Source organism: Microcebus murinus, chromosome 7, assembly GCF_040939455.1.
Source record: "Microcebus murinus isolate Inina chromosome 7, M.murinus_Inina_mat1.0, whole genome shotgun sequence".
In the NCBI taxonomy this organism is placed as follows: domain Eukaryota; kingdom Metazoa; phylum Chordata; class Mammalia; order Primates; family Cheirogaleidae; genus Microcebus; species Microcebus murinus.
Window position 1 is genome coordinate 2,033,861 of NC_134110.1, and position 27,800 is coordinate 2,061,660.

The following is a 27,800-nucleotide window of genomic DNA, read 5'->3' on the forward strand; positions in this document are numbered from 1 at the left end:
GCAACTTGAGGGAGGCGCTGTTTCCATTTGTGATGTGCGCTTCCAAAGACGGCACAGGCACTGACATGCAAATGAATTTCTGATCCCTGTGTCTTTATAGGTTTCAGTGATAACCATGGCCCAGTTCAGGCCACGCTCTGAAAGAGTTTCGTGTTATCTCTGAATGAAGAAGGATCTGCAGGTAGCACCATGTGCGTGTCTCTCCGGGTTAGATGCTGGTTCATGGGCTGCAGAGCTCTCCCAGGAAGAACTGCGCCCAAGGGCTGTCAAATCCTTACTGAATGTGAAGTAAGGTCTGTGAATCCTCTTCCAGTGGCTCTTTGTCCAGAGACGCTCTTGTGTTCACAGCCTGCCCCCTGCCAGTCCGGCTCCCCTCTCTCACTGGGCATTTCTTATTGTGTCTCCTGCTGCTGCATGTGCTCCTGGTTTGCCTGTGATTACAAGTACTGCGCTTAATGACTTTCTCTGGAGTCTATCATTCAGGTCTGCAAACTAGACTTCTGTTTGTTCGCCAACTTTGTGCTCCATTTTTCTGTTCAATTCACTTCCCATTGTAACCATTTTTTCCCTATCACCCTGAATTCTGTATCAAATATATGCCCAGATATCTGCTTTCTTCCTTTACTTTTCCTCCACAATGTTTATCTAGTCTTTTTGTTAAATGGTATTAGATTTACTGCTGGCCCCCATCATGGTTCTATATCACTACTACGCCTATTTCCCTGCCCTGTCTCTTATTCTAGTTTTATTTATAAGGAACGTTTCACCAGTATTTTCTGTTTAATTAATTGCTTGTGGGCTAAGTCTCCATTGAATCTCTCTCCCTCTTTTTCTCTCTCTTAAACTGTACTCAGCTCTCTACTGCAGGTTTGCAGCTTTCCTCATGCTGATGTTTAACTAACAAGCCACACTATGCTACTTGCTTACATTGCCCTTGTTTGAATATCAGCCTACCACTCCCTCAATCCCAGCTATTGTTCCAGTCCTGCCTTAGCATGATATCTTTTTCCCTGTTGCCAACATTTCCTGTACTTAGAGGGCAGGTGCCATATAGTAAAATTCCAGAGAAAGGAGACTTCTTCAGCCAGGAGTGAAACCTAGTGCATTTAGCTCTCTCTCTAGACAACAGTTTTAGCTTCTGACCCTGGCCTTGCTCTTAGGGGTACAGCCAATTTGAGTGGGTTTTCCTTGGATAGAGAAGACTTGGAGAGAGAAACCCTTAGAGCTTAAAAATGGTATTTCATGCAGTTGTGAACACTTTATTGACCCTTTCTTGTGTTGTTCTTTGACACTCTCCCTGAGTTTTCTGAATTCCTCCTCCCCTTCTCCGGTCTGTCAGTCTGAAAATGAGTTTCCTTATGTATTTAAATTTTCGGTTATCAGAACACCAACTCATGCACCGCAGTTCCTACGTTTCAAAGGCTTGAGTCCACCTGCCTTCCCAAGCTCAGATAGATCTAATCTAAAGATCTTTTTGTTGTCCAGAGGCCTGTCTCCTGAAGCTGCCTTTGTTGTGCATTTGGGATGAGTACAAACACGAAGGCAGGAAGAGTGTGGCCCTGAGTTTTGCAGGAGGAAATAGGTTTCACTTTGGCTGGCCATATGTAGCCTGTCTCTTGCCTGATGCCTCAGAGGAGCCAGGCTGACAATATCCAGGTCCCTGTTTCATATTTTTCTATCTCTGGGTTGACTGGCCATGAGGCTTGTTTGGTATCTGAGTTTACATGGCCTTCCCTGTGAGGGTCACTGTGTCATTTGTGTCCTGGAATGGCATGTTCCATAGGAAAGGGGCGAATTAACCCTTCCAGGTGGGGAAGACGCCCGCAGGGAGGTATCGTAGGTGTGTCTTACCTGTCACATGCAACTTCATAGATGGCGTTTGCTCTGATAGGCCCTGTGCATTTTTCTGAGAATTGTTTTTTAAGATCAAACCTTTACAGGTAATCTATTAAAGCCCATGTAGTAAGTTTGAATATGCAGAGTGACAAAACCCAGGGACACAATATTCTTTATTTCTCTCTATAATTGAACTCTATTCAATTATTTCAGCCCTCAAGCCCTCAGTGTTGCCGATACCAGAAAATCTGATCTTGTCAACTCAAGATGAACTCAGTCATCCCCAGTCTCTTGGGTAACCAGTCATTTGAAAATCCTTCTGAAATCCAGCTCCTCATCTCCCTTCTCCCCGAGGAGGACCTAAGTTCTCGGGTTGGAGGTGAGGAAGGAAAAGGAATCTGACATCAAGGCAAATGGGATGTCTGGTCTGTAGTCCTCTCCCTTACGGTTGGATTCCAAGAAGTGTTACTCATGAGGGGTAGTCTCTGTCGAACTGTGTTAGCATACATTATGTTGGTTTTTAAAATAGAATTTATTTTAGGTTCACAGCAGAACTGAGCAGAAAGTTCAGAGAGTTCCTATCTCACCCCTGCCCCCACACGCACAGCCTCCCCCACTCTCAACACTGGGCACCAGAGTGGCTCATTTGTTATGATCGGTGAGCCTGCACATCAGTGTCACCCAGAGTACGTAGGTTACATTAGGGTTCACTCTTGGTGTCGTACATTCTATAGTTTTGACAAATGTGAAATGGCGTGTATCCACCACCATAGCATCGTACAGAGCTGTTTCACTGCCATGAAACTTCCCCTGCTTCACTTGTTTATTCCTCCTCCCCACCCCCCCCCACAACCACCGATCTTATTACCATCTCTGTAGTTTTGCCTTTTCCAGAATGCCACGGAGCTGGAATCGCACAGTGCGTAGCCTGTTCAGATCGGCTTCTTTCAGTTAGTAACATGCATGTGAGGATCCTCCGTGTCTTCTTGTCTCTGGATTGTTCATTTCTCTCTCGCACTGATACTATTCCACTGTCTGGATGCACCACAGTTTGTTCATCCCCTTACCTAGTGAAGCATCCTGGTCGCTTACGAGTCTGGGCAGTTATGAATAAAGCTGCTATCAACACCCGTGTGTGAACTCCTTTGGGTAAATACCGAGGAGCATGACTGCTAAATCTCATGGTAAGAATATGTTTGGTTTTACAAGAAATCATCGTCAAACTGCTTGTGAGAGTGGCTGCACCACTTTGCATTCTGTCAGCAATGAATGACGACGGTTCCTGCCGTTCCACATCCTCGGCTTTCGCTGTCATCAGTGCTCTGCATTGCGGCCACTCTGCTGGCTTTGCAACGGCCTCTCACTTCTGTTCTGATTTGCAGTTTCCTAATGACATGTGATGCGGGGCATGTTTCGTATGTGTATTTACCGTCTGCGTACCTGCTTGGTGAGCTGTCTGTTCAAGTCTTTTCCTTGCTTTTAATGGACTTGTCCATCTTCCTATTGTTCAGTTTTAAGCAAACTTTGTGTATTTTGGATAACAGTCCTTTATCAGACAACATTTTCTGCAATTATTCTTTCCCAGTCTGTGTCTTGTCCTCTCATTCTTTTGACATTGTCTTTCACAGAGCAGAATTTTTTTTAAAAATTTGAATGAAGTTCAGCTTATTAATTCTTTCTTTCGTGGATTGTGACTTTGGTGTCCTATCTAAAAAGTCATAGCCAGACCCAAGAACGCCTAGATTCTCTTTCTGTTCTTTAAAAATGTTACTGATTTGTGATTTATGTACAATAAACTTCATCCATTTTAAGTATGCAATTTGAAAGGTTGTAATCCATATGCACACCCACGAATCCACCGCCACAATCAAGACAACATTTTTCCAGTTTGCTGTGGCCCCTGTCACTCCGTCCCTCTCTCCACTTTGGCCCCAGGACAGTGATGACCTGCATTCCATCTCTACAGACCAGTCTTTTCTAGATTCTTTTCTAGAATCTTATGTAAATGAGACCATACAGGATGTACAACTTTGTGTCTGGCTTCTTTCACTCAGCAAAATGATTTTGAGATTTATTACATGGTTATGTTTATCAGTGATTTATTTCCTTTTATTGCTGAGTTGTAATCCACTGTGCTGTGTGGAGATTCCACATTCTATTTATCCCTTGACGGACATTCAGGTTGTTTCTATTTTAAAGCAATTATGAATTAAACTGGTATGAGCACTTATGTACAATCTTTGTGGGGACATATATTTTTTTCTTTTGGGAAAATACAGAGAAATAAAATGGCTGGGTGGTATGGTAAATGTCTAGTATTTTAAGAAACTATCAAAAGGTTTCAAAAGGGGTTGTACTGTTTTTTTTTCCATGAGCAATGTGTAAGAGTCCAACTTTTCCAAATACTCTTTAACACCATATTGTTATTGTTGATTTTTGAAGCCAACATGAGTGCATGTATTAAAGTTTTATTTTCATTTCCATAGTCACTAAAGAAGTTAGATATTTTCCATGTGTTTATTGGCCATTCATATATAATCTTCAACAGTTTTGCCCATTTTTAATTGGCTGTCTTCTGATTATTGAGGCATAACATTTTTATGCATCCTCAATTCAAGATTTTTTGTCATATATTAATATGGTGAATATTTTCTCCCATTCTTTAGCTTGCCTTTTTCTTTTCTTTTTTTTTATGTTTTTTTTTTTATTTCGGTATATTATGGGGGTACAGATTTTAAGGTTTCAATAAATGCCCATTTCCCCCCCACCCCCACAAGTCTGAGTCTCCAGCATGACCATCCCCCAGATGGTGCACATCTCACTCATTATATATGTATATACCCGTTCCCCTCCCCCCTGCCTAATACCCTATTACTGCAGTACCTATGTGACCACTTAGGTGCTGTTCAGTTAATACCAATTTGCTGGTGAGTATATGTGGTGCTTGTTTTTCCATTCTTGGGAAACTTCACTTAATAGTATAGGTTCCAGCTCTAACCAGGAAAATATAAGATGTGCTATATCACCATTGTTTCTTAGAGCTGAATAGTACTCCATGGTATACATATACCACATTTTATTAATCCATTCTTGGATTGATGGGCACTTGGGCTATTTCCACAGCCTTGCAATTATGAATTGTGCTGCTATAAACATTTGAGTGCAGGTGTCTTTTTTGTAGAGTGTCTTTGGATCTTTTGGGTAGATGCCCAGCAATGGGATTGCTGGATCAAATGGTAGATTCACTTGTATCGCTTTAAGGTATCTCCATATTGTTTTCCACAGAGGTTGAACTAATTTGCAGTCCCACCGGCAGTGTAGGAGTATAGAATTTTTTTATTTCCATCTTGATTTCTTCATTTATGAAGTAATCATTTAGTAGGAGGTTGTTTAATTTCCATGTTTTTGTGTAGAGTTTCTGTTTTCTGTTCTGTGTAGTTTTCATGTGAGTTTCTGTTAGAGTTGATTTCTACTTTTATTCCACTGTGATCTGAGAAAGTACATGGTATGATTTCAATTTTTGTAAATTTCTTCAGATTTACTTTGTGTCCTAGGATATGGTCAATCTTAGAGAATGTCCCGTGAGCTGATGAGAAGAATGTATATTCAGTGGATTTTGGGTAGAATGTCCTGTAGATGTCAGTCAGACCCAATTGTTCCAGGGTTTTGTTTAAGTCCATTATTTCTTTATTAATTTTCTGTTTGGAGGATCTGTCTTGTGCCGTCAATGGGGTGTTGAAATCTCTGGTGATTGTGGAGTTGCTATTCATCCATTTGCTTAGATCCAGTAAGGTTTGCTTTATGAAACTGGGTGCACCTAAGTTGGGTGCATATATATTTAAAATTGTTATCTCTTCTTGTTGAAGTGTGCCCTTCACCATTATATAATGACCCTCTTTGTCTTTCACTACTTTTGTCGGTTTAAAAACTAAATCGTCTGAAATTAGAACTGCCACGCCAGCCTTCTTTTGGCTTCCACTTGCCTGGAATACTGATCTCCACCCTTTTACTTTTAGTCTATATGCATCCTTGTAGGTTAGATGTGTTTCCTGAAGACAGCATATACTTGGCCTGTATTTTCTTATCCATTCAGCCAGCCTATGTCTCTTGACTGGAGAGTTTAAGCCATTCACATTTATTGAGAGAACTGATAGGTAAGGTAGATTACTGTTCATCCTGTTGGGTTGGATGTTGTTGCTTTGATTTCTCTCTTGAGCCATTGTATTATCTGGCCTTTAATCTTTGGGTTTTGGTTGTTTTTATATTCATGAGTTTTTATTATGGTGTACCGTGCGTAACACTGTTTTGAGTACTTCTTGTAGGGCTGGTCTTGTCTTGGTGAATTCTCTGAGACTTTGCTTGTCTGAGAATGTCTTTATTTCTCCTTCATAGATGAAGCTTAGTTTTTCAGGAAATAAGATTCTAGGCTGGGCATTGTTTTGTTCCAGAAGAGTGAGAATGGGGCCCCAGTCTCTCCTTGCTTGTAAAGTCTCATTAGAGAGGTCTGGTGTTATTCGAATTGGCTTTCCCTTGTATGTCACTTGCTTCTTTCGTCTTACAGCTCTTCGAAGGTCCTCTTTGGTTGATATTTTGGTCAGTCTGATGACTGCATGTCGTGACGTCTTCCTGTTTGCATTGAATCTCCCAGGGGTCCTCTGAGCTTCTTGAACTTGTATATCGAGATTTTGAGCAAGGCTTGGGAAATTTTCCTCTATTATATCTTCAAATAGCTTGTCCAACCCTTGGGTGTTGTCCTCTTCCCCTCCTGGTAACCCTATGACCCTCACATTAGGTTTCTTCACATAATCCCACATCTCCTGTAGGCTTTGCTCTTTTCTCTTGTTTCTCTGCTCTATCTCTGTGATGGTTTTATTTAGTTGGAGGGTGTTATCTTCAAGCTCTGAGATTCTTTCTTCTGTTTGATCTACCCTGTTCTTGAGACTTTCCACTGTATTTTGTAGTTCCCTGAATTGATTCTTCATTTCCAGGAGTTTGGTTAAAGTTTTCTTCATTGTGTCTGTTTCTTTAGTGAACTTTTGTTCTAGGTCCTGGAGGCTTTTTGTGGTTTCTTTGTGTTGGTTATTGAGTTGTTGTTGCAGTTCGGTGAGTGTTCTTATGATCCACATACGAAATTCCTCTTCTGTCATTTTGGTTGCCTTATTTGGGTTGGTGTCCATTTCTAGGGGGCTGGTGCTCCTCTTTGGTGGTGTATTTTCCATTTGGTTCTTCATATTTCCTGAGTTCTTTCACTGATATCTTCCCATGTCCATCAGTTGTTGTTTCATTCCTTTAGGTTTTTGTTTGGGTATTCACAGGCCTTGTTTAGTTTCTGAGCGATTAGGTGGTGTCTGTGGGTGAGATTCGACCACTCCCTGTATAATGAGTCAGTGGGTGTCGTGAAAAGGCTGTGCAGGATGCCGTCCCTGTCAGTAGGTGGCACTTGCTGGGAGGAACAGGCTATGCTGTTGATTTTGTGTCCTGTTATCAGCTCTTGTTCTGGGCGGAGCTGGGTTGGGTAAGCCTGCCCTCAGCCACCACCAATGCCGTTAGCAGGGGTCAAAGTTTTGTTCTCTGTTTCCAGGAAAAGCTGTCGGGGCAGGGCTGGAATGGTCCTGCTCAGCCAGAAAGTCTGCTTGTGGGTGTGGGGCTGTCTGAGACCCGCAGTCTGGAGCGGGCCTTGCTTCTTTCCACCCTCCCCAACTCTGCAGCTACTCCTGGGCCTCTGCCAGCAGGCCAGACCACATGCCACCAGGCCTCCCCAGACTGTGATGCTGGCGGGGAGTTTCCCTGCGCAGGAACACCACCTGGGCTGGGCGCACGGCCTCCCTTTGGGGGGAGTGTTGCCCTCTAGGATGCTGATCTGCCCCTGGAGGCACACACACTTCAGCAGGCTGTTCACAAATATCCCTTCTGTGCCCCGGGCAATGCTAGACCTCTGTGCACAGGATCTGGTCTGCAGGTCCGACCTCTGGGTCCCAGAGTTCAAACTGTATCCCCACCAGGGAGAGGAGTTCCGGTCCCAATTCACCCACAGGGAGCCCAAGCTGTGTCTGTGTCTCTCAGCCTCTGAGTCGGCACCGTTCTCCTGGGAACACCGTGCCAGCAGCACTTGGGAGGGCTGGTGGGTAGGGAGCTCACAGTCTGAGTTCCCCTTAGTCAGCTGTAGGATCCCAAAAGGTGGCTGTATTGTCTCTCTGGGCAGCCACGGGTAGGGTATGCTCACTTTCTTGCTTCTTTTTTCTAATTTCTGCTAGAATCTGTCTTTTCTGCAGAGACACTCTTTCTGGCGGTGTTTCTCGTCCGCCATCTTGATCCTCCTCCCCTTTTTATTTTCTTAATGATGTCTTTTGACAAGGGGAAGTTTTTAATTTTGATAGTCCAACTTATTAATTTTTTCTCTATGATTCCTGCTTTTGGTGTTTTAAGAAATCTTTGTTTACACCAGTCTCAAAAGTACTACATGTTTTCTTTTAGAAGTTTTATAATTTTAACTTTCACATTTAAGTCTACTTCTACTTTATTACATATCATATAAATATCATATATTATCATTAATACGTGGCATATTGCACATTGCATGTATTCACCACGATGCATAGTTATGTGCAGTTGGGCCCTCTGTACCAGTGGGCTCCACATCTATGAATTCAACCAGCTGAGGATCAAAACTTTTGGAAAAAAGATGTAGGGCTGTACTGATATATACAGACTTTTATTTTTGTCATTATTCCCTAAACTATACAGTGTAGCATCTATTTACATAGCATTTGCACTGTATTAGGTATTCTAAGAAACCTAGAGATGATTCACAGTATACAAGAGGATGTGCATAAGTTATATGCAAATATTACATCTTTTTATATAAGGGACTTGAGTGCTCATGGATTTTGGTATCCCTGGGAGTCCTGGAACCAAGCCTTCATGGGTAGCAGGGGACAACTGTACATCACACATATATATCTTACATACGGTGTACGTAACAGGTGAGGTTTGTCTTTTCCATAAGAATATCAAATTGCACAAGCAGCATTTGTTAAAAAGATTATCTTTTCTCCATTGAATTAACTTTGGTGACTTTACACCTAGATTTTCTTTTATGTTATTTTCTAGAAGTTTTATAGTTTTCTGTTTCACATTTAGGTCTACAAACCATTTTGAGTTAATTTTTGTGTTGAAGGATGTAAAGTCGGTGTCTACTGTTCTGGTGTCTAGATTCTTTTTTTTTTTTTTTTTCCAGTACCATATGTCCAAAACACTATCTTTTCTTTGTTGTATTGCATTTATTCCTCTGTCGAAGATAAAGTGACTATATTTCTATGGTGTCTATCTCAGGCTCTCTTTTTTGTTCCATTGATCTATTTGTCCACAAAATTCATTTTTGATGGGTACCATTCTGCTTTGGCCTCTGACAGCCAGCTGCATACACAGTGTCTCTTTGCCCTAAAGCCGACCGGCGTGAGCGCTGTGATTCAGTTTTGGGTGTTCAGGACTCCGGAGGTGCCTCGGGCCCGCTGCCCTGTGCACCTCATCCAGCCATTACTACTCTATGCCTTTGATTTTGTGGGGGATGGCGGGCCTCTATGAGAGGTTCACAGATATTACCCCAAGAAGCAAGGCATAAATCACCTCTGTTCCCAGGTTCTCCCTACAATCCTCTGGAATTCTTTGCTCAACTCCTCTGTGAGGCATCACGTCCTTCTGCTGCCAGAGTATTCAATTTTATTTCCTTTTGTGCAGGAACTAGATCTTATAACAGCATGCATTCTCCTTCTAAACTACTGGTTTTCATGGAAAATTTATGCCTTCCTCCTTTAGAGCTCTTGGTCTGTTTACTTTCAAAAGATCCTCTTTCTCTCCCAAAAACAAATAATCAAAACAAAAGACTTATTTCTGCAGTTAAAGACTTTGGCTTTAAAGACTGCTATTTTTGAGTTTAACAAATATATTCGGCAACTCCACTGTTATCTGTTGTTATTATTCTGGGGCCTGGGCTCTATTCTTTTACTCTGAGATCAGTTTATCTAGTAAGTTATCTCAGCTTCCTGACTAGTGGAATAAAAGGAAATGGTATTAAAATGCATAAGAAATTAACCTCAAAATGTTATGGGTACACGAATAGACACACACATAGATTTCAAACAGAAAAATAGATAATCTTACAGATTAAAAGAAATAAAATATTATATACACATTGCTACATTTCTCACTAAGCTCGATTGAGGGCAGTTTTGCATAGTGAAGATAATGTTAGAGTAGAAGGCTCTATATTTGGTCATATCACTAATTAGTAGTATAACTGTAAGCCAGTTCTTATTTCAGTTTCTTTATCAATTAAATACAATATTTGACAAAATATTTATTTAAATATTTAATGGCTATTATTGAATGGTAGGGCCATTGGTTATTTAATTTTTTTCCTGCATTTTCCAAAATTTTTAATGGACATGAAATATTTAATCATATTTTTCCCCTAATTTTTTAAAATGTAAAATGCAGCAGTCACTATGAAATCTCATTGTTCTCACCTGTCCTATTTGCAAATACCCATTCTTCAACTGCCCCATAGCACCTGGCAAAAGCAAACAAAAGTTCTCTCCAAATGAAGATCACATCATTCTAGACCTCAAACTATTTATAAAGGTTGTTTGGCAAATGTAATATCTAGCATCGAATCAAAGATAACAAGGACACAAGAAGACCATAAAACATAAATGGGACCAACAGAGAACATAGCAATAGAATAGACCTACATAGTCCAGGTATTAGAATTATCAGATACACCCTGTAACATAACTGTGTTGACCATGACAAATGAGGTTAAAGATAAAAGTTAAAGTTTTCCACAGGGAATAGGAAACTATAAAAACTGACATAGAAAATTTTGAAAAGAACAAAGAGCAAATTCTAGGACTAAAAAATACAAAAAATAAAATTGACATATAGGTTTAAGAGCATATGAGACACAACTGAAAAGAGAATTAGTGAGCGAGGACAGAAGTAAAGAAACTGTCCAAAACGAAGCGCAGAAACACAATGGGTAAAAGACACACAAAAGAGAGTAAAAAGCTAAAATAGTGGAAAGTTGTAAATACATTTAACTGGAATTCCAGAGGAAAATAAAGAATGAGGAAGAAGCATTATTTGAAGACTAATGGCTGAGAATTTTTCAGAAGTAACAAAAAATATTAATTTATAGATTCAAGAAAGTCAACAAATAGGAAGCAGGAAAAATAAACTTAAACCTAGACACCATTTATTCCTGGCTTTTAGCACCAAAAAAAAAAAAAAAAAAAAAACCCAAACCAAAAACCTAGACACCAAGCAAAAAACAAACAAACAAGCCCCTCACACAAACACACACACACACACACACACACACACACACACACACACACACACACACACACACACACGAGAGACAGAGTTCCTTCAAAGTTTCAACAATTAGGCTGACAGCCTACTTTTCAACTATAATAATGGAAGCCAGAGACAGTAGAAAGATAAATTTAATGGGCCAAAAAAGCAAATAAATAGCTGCCACTTCTGTGTATCCAGTGAACACACCCCTCAAGAATGAGAATAAGAACAAAATAAATAAATTTTGAAAAAAGCAAAAACTAAGACAATTTGCCACCAACAGATCCACATTATGAAAGGTCTAAAGAGTATAATTGGGATAGAAGGAAGATGACCCCAGAGGGAAGGAATGGTGGAGATGGAAAAAAGAATGAAGATCAATGAAAGTAACAACTAAAACCAAATCTAAATGGCATTTTACTACAAAAGGCAAGAATAATATTGCCTTGAAAGTGTTAAAGTATGTATAAAGAATGAAAATGCACACCAACATATAAGTAGGAATAGGAAAAGTGGAGTTAAAATATTCCCAGGTACTTGCATCATTGGGGAGAAGAGTATACAAATGTCAGTTAACATGAAGTTGTAATAGGTTAAAATCTTACTGTGATCTCTAGAGTAACCAGGAATAGTATAAGGAATAGTAAAAGAGAGCATAACTTCTAAACTAATGAAAGAAAACTATTATAACAATAAAACATATTCAATCCAAAAGTAGGCAACAAAAGAGACTAAAGGCAACTTAAAACAAGGGGAGCAAATAGTGTGCACTTAGTAGGGTGGTGGCTTTAATTCAAATACATCAGACAACAAGAAAGAAAAAAGTTCCACCCACGTGCCATTCTAATGAGACATCTAAAACATAAGTATACCAAAGATTTAAAGTAAACTAAAATGACAGGAAAATATTTAGTTATTGCTATTGTAGAATGGGTTCCAGGGATGGTTCCCCCATTGTTGCCACTGCACTCAGCATCCTAACACCGAGAGCCAGGCCGTGGGATGTATTGTGCTGAGAAAACGTCTAACGGTGTCCAGAACTAAAAATACATGAGATATATCTAACATGGTTTTAAATGTATAGAGCCAAAGTTTCCTTTACAAAAAAAAAAATTCCAATCATTAGGTCTATAAGAATAACAGAATTTTAGCTAGATAGGTTAGCATAAATAATTATAAACACATCATATGTATTATTTTATATTTTTTATTTTATTTTTTGGTGGATCTCACTTGAAGTAAACTTCATCAGCATCCTGTTTGTAGGACCTAACCATGTGACATTCTACAAGCAGTGAGTAATCTTTGTACAAAGTCACAATGTATTCATCTGATTTTATTAGCTCTCATTAGGTGTCTGACACTTCTTGCCCTCACAGAGTTGAGTGGCTCCAAGAAGAAAACAGCACTCCAAAGTATTACCTACACAGTGAAATGACCCAAGAAACATGTGCCTGTGACCAAATGCCTATACATTGTCATCTGTAAATCAATGCATGTAGCATTATTAATTTGATTATGTGTTTGTGCATCTCAATACAATGTAGCAGCCATTTTAAAGTGCATTGGAATCTTTGTGTGTACCTTCAACTTTAATTTTTGTTTTTTTTTGGTGTATTGAATGATTATACCAAAATTCAAATATAATGAGAAGAAAGTACCTTATTGGAAGGCAAAAATCTAAACTTAAAAGACTTGCAGAAGCTTCAAAATGTGATATTATCTCATCATATCACAATGAAAAATAAAATTCAAAGGCTGATGGTCAACATCATAACAATAAGAAAAAGAATTATGAGAACCAAGACTATTAATGAAAACGACAACAGAGGAGATTGTGAAAATTAAGAGAACATTCTTAAACAAAATGAAAATGCAGAAGGAAGATAAAAGTAAGAGTAAACAAAAGCACAATTTACATGGTCAACAGAGCACACATGGTGGTCAGCAACAGTTCATCTTGATGAATTATTTTTCAGTAAGGACCCTGGTCTTCCATTATGATCTGATATAATAAGCAGTAATTCCTTTCAATTCTATTTAATTATAGGTTTTTTTCTTCAAAATTATGATCCATTGATAGCAATAGAGAATCCAAGAAAATATACAAAGGACAAAACATATTTTTCTGACAGTTCAAAAAAGAAAATTGAATGGTATTATTATTATCCAGTCTGGTCAAAGTCTGCCTACATCGATTCATTTCTAATTAGTTTTTAATGTGACAGGCATTGCTGATAATCAAGCAGACTTTCAGATTATTAAAATATGTTGGAATCCTTGAGAGTCATGATAACTTCACAGAGTACAAAAAGTCAATGTTTACTTAGATTACATGTAGATGAAATAAAATGAAATAGATCAATATCTTTAAGAACGTACAAATATTAATTCGAAGGGCTAGAAATAGTGCTGGTGGTTATTCAATTTTTACATGAAAGAGGCTTTCAAGTGTCGTGATACAAAGTGGTGCTCTTCAAATAATGGCTATTTAATAAGCACTATCAAGCCAATTGCTATATTAACACTCAGAGAAATATAAAGATAAAAAATTATTTTATTTAAAACAATTCATGAAGAAATAATCAAAATAATTATTTAATTAATTGAAATAATGATCAATGAAATGATAAATCAAAGACATTAACCAGATCCTAAATACTACTCCATTATTGTAGAATTTATACCAGATGTGGCAAATAATGACCAGAAAGTATGGTACTGTGGAAAACTCTATTGGCAATTGTTAATTATTTTGCCAAGTAACAAACCTCTATTTGAGAATTGAGTCAACAAAACAGAAACGAGTTCTGGGTGATGCTAAACAGAGCTCACCGCAGGTCACACAAAATGCAACTGCTGTTGAAAGGTGAGGGGTAAAAGCTATGCTCGCTCTGAAAACGTCGACGCGCACACAGAGCACGCACAGGGCCTGGGTTTGGGGCACCTGGACACCTGGACTGCTGTCCACTCCAGCCTTCTGCAGCAGCTACACATTTTCTTCCCAGGTTCTCCTTAGAGCAGAGTATTTTGCCAACTAAAGATTTTCTCTATAGGAGACCAAGCGAAATAAGATGGTCTTCCCATTAAAAAGTTGGTCAAGGTCCTTGCCTGCGAGAGTGGCCACTGCGTTGGTGCTCTGGGGCTTGGACCCTGGCTAGCCAGAAAATAAACCTCCTCTTGTGTGATTGCAAAAAATAAATAAATAAATAAATAAATAAATAAATAAAATAAAATAAAAAAATAAAAAGTTGGTCAAGCCTTGCAGCATGGTATAATGACATTTTTGGAGTCTAAAACACAATTTTGAAGATTCATAAGAGAAGTTCATCACAATCTCAGTGCAAAACGTTTCTTTAAAACGTTGGTGCATTTCAGGTGTGCCTCCCCCAGCAACACTCTTCCACCCACTGTCCTTTTTCAAAATATGCGGCTCCTGTTTCTGATTTTCTTCCTGCTTTCCTCGGTTTCACGCCCCTTTTCTTCTTTGGTTATCTGTGGCTTTACCTGCTCTTTCACTGCAGGGTAGTCCATTCTCCTGCCATACGTCTTCTCTCTGGAAAACCTCATCTAATCACAATTCCAAATATAGCCTCTATTTTACTGAACATACTGATTCCTCTCCTGACTGCTATTTCTGAATTTCCACCTGCCAGCTGAACCTCCCTGGAGCAACACACTGTCTCTGCTTTGAATGCAAATATATATGTCTTTTTTACTTTAAAAAAAATTCCAAAGTATTACAGGAGCATGAATGGTTTTGGCTACAAGGATTGCTTTGCAATGCTTGAGTCAGGCACACAAGTGTGCCCGTCCCTCAGATAGTGCTCACTGTACCTGGTAGGTAGATTTTCGCCCATCCCTTCCCCCACCCCGCTGTTTTGATTTCCATTGAGTTACGCTTCCCTTTGCACATGTGTGTGCTCATAGGTTAGTTCCAGTTTAATAGTGAGCACGTGCAGTTTGAAAATGAAACTCATCGTGAGTCACCCACCCTGTCCCCATTCACCTGGACATTGACTGCACAGCAGGCTCTTTGGTTCTGGAGGCACAAAAGTAAGATGGCTCGGTCCCTGCCCTGGAAAACCGCACAGGCTGGGGGCAGGAGGACCTGTGAATAGTGGCTAGGACGTGCCCAGTGTGCTCCAGAGCCACGCACGTGGCTCCCGAGTCCTTGGGGAAGGGCGACCCCTGCCCAGCTCCTCGGGCACAGTTATCCGTGGCTTGCTCTTTCCTTGCCGCCTTGCATGCGCAGGCAGACCAAGAGTCATCATCAGTGGTTATAGTTTCCCAATCTCTCCTCAGTCTCTTGGCCACCACTGCCAACGATCTCTTGTTGGCACCACCTTAATGACGGCTTACTGTTGGCCTTCGAAATGGGTTTCTCTGATGCCAGCCCTTTGCTTTCCGTCCATTGTATACACAGCACCAGAGCTGGCACGTAAACACCAGCTCCAGCCTGTCACCAAAGGAATGCAGTGGCTCCCAAGGCCTAGAGAATCCAGAGAACCAAATCCAAATTTCCTCTTGATGTTGAAGGATCCGGCCTCCCCACTGGGCTCCCACTGAGCCTCTACACGCATGCACACACATGCACACACATGTACTCCCTCTCCCATGTACCCTTGGGCTCAGGCAAGGAAAAGGAATTCCCTTTTCCACAGGAAAGGAATCCTGACAGGTGGGTCACCTCATTCTGCCCTGAATGACCTTAGGTGAGCGAAGAGAGCGGGGGTATCAATTTTAGTACCACAAACCATTGCCAAGTGACCTGCGGCAACTGTTAATAACTTCTCTGGGCCTCGGTGTTCTCATCTGCAAAATGGGAGCAGAGGTTGGAACTGAATACAAGTTTCCATACCTTCCTATCTTTAGCTTTGAAGTTCTCGCATTCTAATGCCCCGTGGAGACAGACACCCCGGGGCTGAGTGGTTCTAATTGTTAGGTCAGAGAGCCTGTCTGCCCCATGGACAGAGGCTGCCCTCACACCATGTGGGGGACTGATGCAGAAGGAGGGACAGTCCTCTCTCTGGTGACCGACCTGTCTGTCACCAGGGCACAATGCGGAGTCTGTTCACCCTCGGCTGCCCTGGAGGAAATGAGGTTCCCCCGACCAGGTCTCTCAGTTTTCCTAGGAGGCTGCCGAGCTCTTTTTTTTTTTTTTTTTTTTTTTTTTTTGAGACAGAGTCTCACTTTGTTGCCCGGGCTAGAGTGAGTGCCGTGGCGTCAGCCTAGCTCACAGCAACCTCAAACTCCTGGGCTCAAGCGATCCTTCTGCCTCAGCCTCCCGGGTAGCTGGGACTACAGGCATGCGCCACCATGCCCGGCTAATTTTTTTTTTTTTTTTTATATATATATCAGTTGGCCAATTAATTTCTTTCTATTTATAGTAGAGACGGGGTCTCGCTCAGGCTGGTTTTGAACTCCTGACCTTGAGCAATCCGCCCGCCTCGGCCTCCCAAGAGCTAGGATTACAGGCGTGAGCCACAGCGCCCGGCCATGCCGAGCTCTTTAATTACAGCCTGTCACCAACCCCGGCGGAGAGGAGCAACACCACTGGGGGCGGCAGGGAGGAGATGCCTCCCAGGCTGGACTTCTCGCCTGGCGAGGGCCTCCCCTGCGCGCCAACGGTGAACTCGAAGGCCCGTGACGAGAAGCAGGTGATGATGCTCCTGTGACGTCCGTGAAGAGGGGAGAGGGCGCTGGGAGCGCGGCCTCTGAGCTTTGATGGCGGGGGTGGGCAGCTCTCTACAAGCCCTGGGCCTGGCCGAGTCCTGGATCCCCTTGACGAGAGTGGCGCAGAAAGGGCTGTGACCTCAGCGTGGCCCCGGGGAACCGCTCTGCCGCGTTATGGCCTTTGCTGGGGAACAGCGAATGGAAGCGTGTCATCTGATCTAATTCCAAAGGAACGTCACCTTTCGGGCCACACCGCCTGTGTCATGAGAGCACTGCCTTCCAGCAAGGACATCACACTACCTCGGTGACGAAGGGCCTCTGGGGATCACTGAGTCCAAACCCCACCCCCGCCTCCTGCTTTGCGGTCACCCTCGCCTCGCAAACCAGCGCTGAGTGGGGCCCGACTGCAGGTAGGCACCTGCGCAAAGCTTTGCGTGTGCTGTGACACAGGACCTGCGACCTTCCCCATGGTGCAGTCTAGGAAACTGAGGTTTAGAGAGATTGAGCACTTTGTTTCTGGTCCCACAGTAAGGAAGTCATGGAACTAGAAAGTGGTAGAGCCTGGACTTGAAATTAAACCGCGATGAAAAGGAAGGTGGTTGGGACAGTCAGGCAAACACATGCCGCAACCCCTGAGCTCAGGAGCCTGACCTTTGCAGGGATGGAGGATAGAAGCTTTAGAGTCAGACAAGTGCAAGGTATTTAATTCCACTACCTCCATGACCTTGAATACACAGGTGTGCAACTCTGCCTTCCAGTGTTTTTATCCTATGAAATGGAGATAATGACACATCCCATAGGATAATAATGAAGATTCAACATGATTGTTTGGAGGCTCTTTAGAATCCAAGGAGCTGGCAAAGCTGGGAAGGAACAGCCAGGACTAAGTGGCGGCAGGATGAAGTGCTGTCCCCGAAGCAAGGACGGCAGTGTTTCAGGAAGGGGAGGTGGCTGAGGAAGCCAGGGGCTGCTGCAAGGTGCTCTGGGAGGCAGAGTGACAGTGCACACGGATCAGTAGAGTGGAGGGGACAGTGATCTCAGCAAGAATAGGTTTTCCTGCTTGCTCTCCTGCCTTCCTTCCTTTCTTTTCTTTCTCTCTTTAGTGGTGAACAGAGGCAGAAAAACGTCTCCGAGTGGACTGAGGAGTGACTGGGAGAGGAGGAGGCAGTGGATCATCTGTCTGGGAAAGACAAAGGCAGGACAGCAACCAAAGAGGCAGTGAGGCCCGGCGGGGAGAGGATTGCTCCGTAAAGACAGCGGCCGGATCATGTGTAGATGCGGGAAACAGTCTCCTGGGGAGGTGGGAAGAGGTGTGAAGAGCTCAGGTGAAAGGGGGCCGCCTTTCATAAAGGAAGAGACATTTCCTCAAAGTACAGCAAAAGTGAAGAGACCACAGACACCTCTCCCCAGCGTGCCCACTGATAAGAGAGTTGAAATGTCCTTTGGCGGCATCTGTGGTTCTGCTTCAAAGGGAATCTCAAATCAGACATGGACTGTCCTCACGAACACGGACTCTCTCCACCTGCACAGTGGAGTACCTCCCGACAGATGGGCAGTGCGTGGGAGAGGCAGCAGGGCTTGTGGAAAAACAGGGCAATGGGAGACGTAGGTTTGGGTCTTACCTCTGCCATTTACTAACCACGTAATTCACTTTGGACCAATATTCCCAATCTGTCTGAGCCCCAGTTTCCCGCTGCAACCTGAGAGCAATAGTAACCTTTCTTAAGGTTACCCTACTTAGGAGGTTGCTGTGGGGATTGGATGCACTGCACCTCACATACCATGGGCTCTCCGTCAACCGCAGGTTTCATCTTAGGAACTCTAATCTCTCACAGCATCAGCATTTGACCTTCAGCATGAGAAACTGGGATGAACACACATGATCATGCAACACACCTGGACCCCCCACATGCAATCAATGAAAATGCACCACACCTGGGCCCCCACACAATCAATAACACAACACACCTGAGCCCCCATGCACAATCAATAACACAACACATCTGGGGGCCCCCCATGCACAATCAATGATAATGCAACACACCTGGGCCCCCATGCGCAATCAATGATAATGCAACACACCTGGGGGCCCCACACACACAAAATCAATAACACAACACACCTGGGCCCCCAATCAATGAAAATGCACCACACCTGGGGGTCCCCAATCAATAAGAATGCAACACATCTGGCCCCATCAATAACACAACACACCTGGGGGCCCCCCATGCACACTCAATGATAATGCAACACACCTGGGCCACCAACGCACAACCAATCATAATGCAACACACCCAGGTGCCTCCATGCACAATCAAAGATAACGCAATATACCTGGGGGCTCCAGAACACACAACGAATGATAACGCAACAAACCTTGGAGCCTCAATAGCATGGCTGGGGATTTTCTGAGTTAGATATTAGTCTTGTAGCTCCACAGTTATTTTAAAGCTCTTCCCAGTTTGCTTCTATGTTTCGATCCATGTGTTTTGTGGACATTCATTGAAACGGAGGATGCCTATGATCACAGAGATGTCTTCTAGTTGGACTAAATGGATTCAACAAAGTCTAGTACCCTGCGTCAGTAAGAAGTGGTTCCTGGGCTTTAGGGGGAATAACTGCATTCTTTTCTCTTCTCTGTAGTTTGGTTACCATTGAGAAACCTGACATAGGAGTAAGAAAGTTAGCAATAAAATGATCAGTATTATGAGTGTGGAGTCAGATTAGAGCACAGGGTCTTGCATTGGCCCTGCAACTGAGCTGGAAGGCCCTTCTAGAGCTGCAGGGCTCCTTTCCACGCCCCACAGCCCCTTCTTAGGGACAACCCCTGCCCCAGTGAGCTAACGGCCCTGCAGGTGGCTGACCCAAAACGAGAGACACCCACAGGAGCTGTGCACCACACACACTGGGTCCTCCTGCTCATCACTCAAATAAAGAATGTTTCTCAGCGGGGAGGGAGTGCAGGAGGCAGGAAGGAGGAGGTGAGTGCTCCTTCAAACTGCTCTATCCTGGGAGGCCGAGTCTCTCTTGGAACATGAAAATGGGGAATAAAAACTCTCAGCTCCCCCTCCTTAAGATATAGAGTGAAACCAAGTGCCCTGCCTCCGGGGCCTATGGATGGGTGTGGTCTCAGTGGTGAATGATTTTCTAGATTCAGAGACTGCAGTGTAGTGTGGGTATTATTTGAGACACCTTGATGGACAGCTATGCTGTAGTAGTTAACAGTTAGTGCTAAGGACTTCGGTGCTGTGTCAATCTTTCAGCATTCATCAATGCCACTGAAAACTCTCGTTTGTTTCACAATTGAGGAAATGTAGGAAGGACCAGAGAGTTGAAGAGTTAGGATTCAGGTCTGGGCCCCCTAATACCCAGGCCAGGGTCTTCCAGAAGAGAAGTAAATCACGTAAGCAAAGCTAAAAGTACGGAAATGTGGCCAAGCCCTACTGTTGAGTGGTTTCCTCGGACAACTGCAGTTCAGGTAGCCCTAACCCCACGAGCCCCAAGGGCAAGTGCCGCTGCCAGTCCGCAGAGTCTGAAGAGCAGCTCCCTGGAGGGAAAGGAGCATATTAACAACATGATCTGCATATTCTTAACAAGGCAGCCTCGGAGAAATTAAGCATACAGGAGTAGTGTGCTGCTCAGAGCTAATTTATAACCTATTCAAGGCAAAAGGCTCTTAAAGATAATGAGGATGAAAGTTCACATTTATTAGAATTTTTTATGTGCTGGCAAGTGTGCTATTTGCTTTGCATGGATTTTGCCATTTAATCCTTATGGGGCCTGAAGAGTTAGGTGCCAGGAATATCCACATTCCCAGAACTGGGGAGCCGCGACCAGGAGCCTCTGACTATCCTTCAAAGCACTGAGCTTGCTCACACCCCAAGCCTATGCACCTGCTGTCCTCGCTTTCCAGAACACTCCTCCTGCCCAGACCACCACCTGGCCACCCTTCCTTGGGCTCCAGTATGCGCTCGGATATTGTTTTCTCCAACTGAGAGAGCATCACAATTTGCTCCCCAACCCCTAACTCCACTTGGTTTCTTTTTATGACATTTTTGAAATTACATCACACACATATTTGTTTACTGCCTGTCACTCCTACTAGAACGGAAACTCCACAAGGGCAAGGGATTGATCCAATCAACCACCATCTCCCTGCCTGGAGCAGAGCCCGGCATGTGACAGGTACTGAATAAACATTTGCAGCACGTGCCCCTCTCAGCACGCAGTAGGACTCAGGCGCAGGCCAGCACCCTACCCAGCATCCACACCCCTACCCGGCTGCGTAGCCCCTTCCACCCTGGTACAGCTTCCTTGAAAAGCTCCCTCTGCTTCAAAGTGACCTACAGCTTCATAAACAAAAAACAGGGATGCTTGTGGCACTATGCAAATCAGCATCCCGCTGCAGGTCCTTGGGCTGATTAGTGCAACGCCAGAGAACTGAGGATCATCAAAAGCCGTCCTGGAAGTGAAACTCTGTCTGCTGCTATTGCTTTGAATATTTCTTCCTCCACTGCCCGCTGTTTTTTTTCTTTCAGGAACTCCTCGTATTTAGCAGATACTGAAACTTTCGAATCTGACTTCCATATAACTTCTTCTTGACATAGTTCCTATCTCTCCGTCCCTTAGTGTCACATGCTGGGGACTTTATCTGGTTTACACATCAGCTTATTATTGTGGGCTCTGCCTGCTGTCTGCTGTTTATCTCCAGCATTGAGTTTCCTAACTGGTTTTCTATGGACGCAATACCTGCTGGTGTCTCTTGGAGAAGAACTCTGCCTTGTCTATTCCGGAGCCTCCCGACTGTTCCCCTGGATGGCAGTTGCTCCTTCGTCAAGTTCGTTAATCGCCTGGCAAGGTACTCATTGGCTCCAGCGTTTGGTCATTCTTATGAGTGTACCTGCCTCTGAGTCAGTCGTAAGCACCAGCTCTGTCTTCGACAGCCTGCCCGGTGCTTGCCAGGTGGGACGGGGCATGTGACCCGCAGGTGTGCCAGTAGCGGCTCCCACTGGGGGTGCCCATGTCCACCATGGGGCTCTGCCTGCTGCTCTGGCCCTGGCACCCCTGCTCGTGGCTGCTGCCTGGAAGAGCTCCTCTGCTGTCTGCTCTTTGGCACAGAGGGCTGTCCCCGCATCTGCCAGTACTCCCAGACCCTTTCCTGATGGCCACCTGAAGGCTAAACTGCACCTCCTGCTGACAACGACCCAGCCTCAGTGCAGGGCTCCTCAGGAGCCAACACGGGGAGGGGGTGCTTCTGCTCTGACTCCTCCTCCCTCCTACTCTCCCTCCCTGAGACTCTGCCTACAGCCAGCCTGCCGGAGGGCTTGTGCGGGGCCTGAGCTCTCTGTGCTCTCGCCCCTTCTTGGCAGTGGATTGTTTCCTGGACTTAAAAAGAAATCTCGAGTGCTGAGCATGGAAGAAAACAAACAAACCCCCCCAATAATTTGAGAAATAAGTAACATCAATGGAAGTGTCTGTAATACAGGGTGTGCCCAAAGTTGCCATACATAGGGAAAATGGGAACTTGTAGCTAAATGTAGCTTTATTTACAATTATATTCATTACAAAATTTTTCCTTTGCACGGAGGCCTTTGGGACAGACACCCTGTATAGTCCCGTTTAAGGGTCTCTGGGGTATCTGTGTTGCTGACTGCTGAATCCTGGGCTGCACTCTCCTTGAGGGAGGGAGCACTGGCTCAGTGACACATGCACCCTAACCCAAGCAGAAAGCCCTGTCTACCTGCTGGCCGACGTGTTACTCAAGCGCAGAGGTACAGTCTCACACTGTCTGTAAAGCCACCGTACGTTTGAGCAGCCCCGAGGAGGGCTGCGGAGACTGAGGAGTCTGAGGAGGGAGCCAGGCTGAGAGATAGGGCACGCCGGCACAGAATCAGCTAGGCACTGGACAGAGCGTTACCTTGTGACGTCTGTTCTGTTTGCCTCTTGAATGACAAGCACTGAAGGCTGGCGCCATATGACACCCATCTCAGCATCACTATGGTTCCTTGCACTAGAAACGCCGTCACTCACATGCTCTAGATGTGAGTTAATGCTATTTTCTGAAATTAAAATGATGCATGAATTGTACTGCAAAGACAAAAGTCAAAACTGTAATGTTTACTAGATCTTAATTCAATAAATTATCTACATTCAGTAGGTTGATTGTAAACCAAGAATAGTTTATTTGAATTTCTGTTAGTTTTAAGATATTTGTTGTGTTCCCTCTCTATGAAAAACGTATATGCCCTTTGATAAGGTAAGAAATCAATTCATTTATATATCACACAGCCAGCACTAACCCCTCGGAGCTCTCAGTCACCAAAACCCAGTATTAACAACCTCTGACTGCACAAGGAATGAGAGAAAGGCCAAAAATCACAAACGTCTCTGAAAGTAGAACAAAAGGAGAGAGGATCATGTTACTAGAAGAAGCAAATATAGGATTAGTATTTAGACAGCAGCAACAAAATACAGAGAGTACGTATTTAAAGCTATAATACTGGATAATAACATTTATTGCAAACTGAATAAATAAATAAATGCTTTTCATGTATGCACTTATTTAGTCCTTACAACAGCCCTGTTAAGTGTGTAGTTACTATCTCCATTTTACAAGTGAGGCCCAGAGAGGTGAAGTGACTTGCCCAGAGTCACACAGCTAGTAAGTGAAGCTGGGATACAAATCCAGCCGGCTGGTTCTAGAGCTCATACTCTTGAGTGCTGTGTGCTCAACTCCACTGGGCTTGACTCTTCCATGCTGGTGTGCCATGCTGTACTGTACTATAGTATACCATGTTACACTGTATCAGACTAATGTTGGGGCTCAGAAAACAGCACCCCAACAGATATTGGGCAAAGAACGTAAAATGAAGGCCTCAGAAGCAAAAGTTTTTCTCTGGCCTTCTTCTGTCCCCCTGTCTCTCAGTCCCTTTCTCCCCTGAGGCTGGCCCTGGAAATTAGAGTCCCTCTGCCCCAAGGCAGGTCACAGAAACCAGAACCCCTGTCCCCCAAAGCCAGTCATAAAACCTGAAAATATTCTGTGTAATAACTGGCCATAAAGAAATCATCTGACCTACCTCATGTGACTGTGGACCTGAGACCCCCATTCCAGAGAGGGCCCTGCCCCAGGCCCAAGCAAGGATGCTGCTCAGGCTGCCCAGAGAGGCCAAGAAGAATCTGGACAGACAGGCCTGGCGGGGTCCCCACACGGTCTGTCAGCGTCAGATCACATCCTGTTCCTCCAGTCACATCTCTGCAACGGCTGTTAAAGCTAAGCGTAAAAGTGGACAATTGCGCCTGTATGTTTGGGTCTTCACTCTGAAGGCTCCCATCTAAGCACATTAAATAAATTCGTACGCCTTTTCGCCTATCAATCAGTCCATTTAATACCTCTTGTCAGTGATTTTTCAAGTGAAGCTTCGGGGTGGGGGTGGGGGGTGGGCACGGGCCTTGGCCGCGCTGCTACATTGCGCATTACACTGCCATTCAGTGGGGGTCACAGTGTCGCCGTCTGAGAATTACAGTCTCATTTCTTTCTTTCCAGTCCACATGCCTATATAATCTTCTTTTCTTCACTGACTCATACCTCGAATTCAGTGTTGAGTAGGATTGGTGATAATGGCATCTTTGTCCTGAATTGTTGTAGTCTATGATGTAAATGTGTCTGCTACTGCACCTTGGGGGAAGATGTTTACTATAGATTTTTATTTAAAAGTTCTTTATTCAGTTAAGAGAGTTTCCTTCCTGTTCATTTACTGAGAGATTTTGTTTTGTTTTGTGTTTTGGCCATTAATATGTGTTGAATTTAGCCAAACAATTTCCTGTATCTATTGAAAGGATCCCATTTTTTCTTTCAATCTTTAACATATAAAATAAGATTATCTATTCCTTGAGGGTTTTTTTTTTAAACCCACCCTAAAGTTGTCTAGACCTCGTTGTTATTTTAACTTCTAAAAGAACATTTTATTGAAATATAATAGAGATACATACAATTTCACAGTAATGTCCACAATATCCCTGAATGTTCACAAAGTGAGTATGCCCTTGTGTGCACTACAGAGAAAGAGAACAACACCAGCACCTTGGAAAAACCCTCCCACCTTTTCCAATCATCGTCTCCTCCTCCCCGAGGGGCAGCCCTGTATTCTCACTTCAAATAGCATGAATTCATTTACCTGTGTTTATACCTCATATAAATTGAGTAGGACAAGATACACTCTTCTTGTGCCCGACCTGTTTGCTCAATGCTGTTTGCAAAATGCATCCTTGCTGCTACATGGGTGCAGGGCATTCCTTCTCGTTTTTGTAGCTTGCGCGAACACCACAGTTTGTCTTTCCAGTCTGTTGTTGAGAAGAAGAAGTGGTGCCCAGGTTGGGGCGCTTCCACTAAAACCAGGCCTCTATTTGACACTCTGGGCTCTTTCGCCTTCCACTGGCTTGACGCAGACAAGCTCAGAGACGGCGGGAATGAAGCTCTGAAGGCAAATGAAGCGCTCACCCAACAGGAATCCCTTTGGAGATTTAACTGAGCAAGAAGTCAGCTACCCTCATGTTTGAGCCATTATGCATCAAACACCAGTGTCTATCCAGCAGCCAGAATACCTCAGCTAACATAGTTATATAGGATTGTATTTTGTCAGTTTTAAAACAATACACTTATTGGGATTGAGTCTGTTTTTGTGTTTTGCTAATTTAATTGTCTGTAGTCAGAGGATTTTGTCTGCTTGATATCAGTTCTTTAGTTCTTGTTGAAACTTCTTTGCGGCTTGATAGGTAGGGACTTTCTATAAATGTTTTATGCAGGCTTTAACAGTGTATATTTTCTTTATTTCTTTGCTCATGTATCTATGATCAAGCCTGTTAATTATGCCACTCAACTTTTCTCTGACCTTACTAACTTTTGGCTGCTTGATTACTCTAGAGAGGCTTTGTTAAAATATATTCCACTTTAATTGTAGAATAGATGATTTTTCCTCCTAAAAGCCAAGTCAAGTCGTAGAAGCAGAAAGTAGAATGGTGGTTGCCAGGGGCTGGGAAGGGGGCAGAAAATTGGAAGATAGTGGTCAAAGGGCAAAAACTTTTAGTTACAAGATGAGCCAGTTCTGAGGATCTAATATACAGCAGGTGGTAGATGGGGATGGATGTGTTCATTAATTTGATTGTGGTAATTGTTGCATAATGTGTACAGATATCGATTCACCACACTGTACAACTTGAATACATTCAAGCTTTATTTAACAATTTAATATTTTAAAATTTAAAAATTGCTACTAAAAATAGCGATTAGGTTAATTTTTTGATTCATAAATTTTGAGGCTATATTGTTGGATACATTTGTTTTTGTAATGGTTTTATCTTCTCATCATTATGAATGCTTCCTTTATAGATCTATTTATGTTATTGTCTCAAAATCTTTCTCATCTGATACTCTCATTAGAGTTAGTATGTCCAGGTTAGTATGTCTTTTTCCATTACATTATTTTAAAACTCTGTCATTTTGCCTTAAGTAGTATGTTTTCTAAGTAGCCTGTGTCTGAATTATGTTTCTTTTTCATTCAGTCTGAGGATCTGTACCTTAGAAATTCAGTCTGTTTGTACTTACAGTGTTGATGACATAACTGGGCTTATTTTTACCATCTTGTTTTATTTTACAATTGTCATATTTTATCTGTGCTTTCTTTTTCTTCCTTCCTATCTTCCACTACTCTGTTGGATTAAACATATACACAACACACACACACACACACACACACGTACTAGAATAACACCTGGCACATAGTGTGATATAAGCATTTATACCAAATTTGCTTTATCCCACTTTCTTTACTGATTTAGTATTTATTCATTCTATTCTATCGTTTAGCGGTTATTCAACTTTTAATAGGTATTTTTAACATAATGACGTCAAAAGTTAATCAGTACATCTCTCCCCCTGCCAGACTACACAGGGGCAATTTAACCACAATTTTCCTTTACTGTTGCCATGTTATGGCTGTTTAGCATTTAATCTCCTCTTTTTAAAAATAAATTCCACAAAATTAGCACTTTCTATGGCATTTCCTATAAACTTAGATTATTTAGATTTATCAAAACACTAACCAATTTCTAGAATACATTGTTTCTTGCATGTCATTCTTTCCTGGGTAATTTCATTTTCTTTTTGCTGAAGAACACTCTTTAGTATTTTTGTAAGTGCTGGGCATTGAATAGCAAAGGCTCTCTGTCCTGTGCATCTGAAAATAAATTATCACCCTCATTTATCTCTTAAGAAGTTACAGGTAATTTCTGGGTATAATATACTTGAATGATAGGGTTTTTTTCTTTTAGCACTTTGACTATATTATCCCATTCTCCCTCAACCTGTAAAGTTTCTGTTGAGAAATCTGCTGTTAGTTTAGTGCGGACTCCCTTGTATGTGACTTCATTCACACTTTACTCCTGATTCTTTGACATTCTCCCTTTGTTTTTGGAAAATCTGAGTATAATGTGCCTCAGAGAGGACCTTCTTGGGTTTGGGATTCTTTGAGTTTCCTGTACTGAGATGTCCATCTCTCTTCCATGCTTGAAGTGTTTTCTGCTATTATTTCATTAAATATGTGTTTCTCTTTTCTTCCTTTTCCCTTTTCTTCTCCTTCTGGAACTCCCATAATACAAATATTTGCCTGCTTAGTGTTGTCCCATAAATCCTGAAGGCCTTTTTAAAATTCTGTTTTCTTCTTTTTTCTTTTTGTTTGCCTGTGTTATTTCAAAAGATCTGTGTTCAAGTTCAGAAATTATTTCTTCTGCTTGATCCAATCTATTGTCGAAGTTCTCATTTTCGAATCATGAATTGTTTTCCTGATTTCATTGAAGTTTTTTCCTGTATTCTCGTGTATCTCACTGAGTTTCCTTAAGATTATTATTTTGAATTCCTTTTCTAACATTCATATATT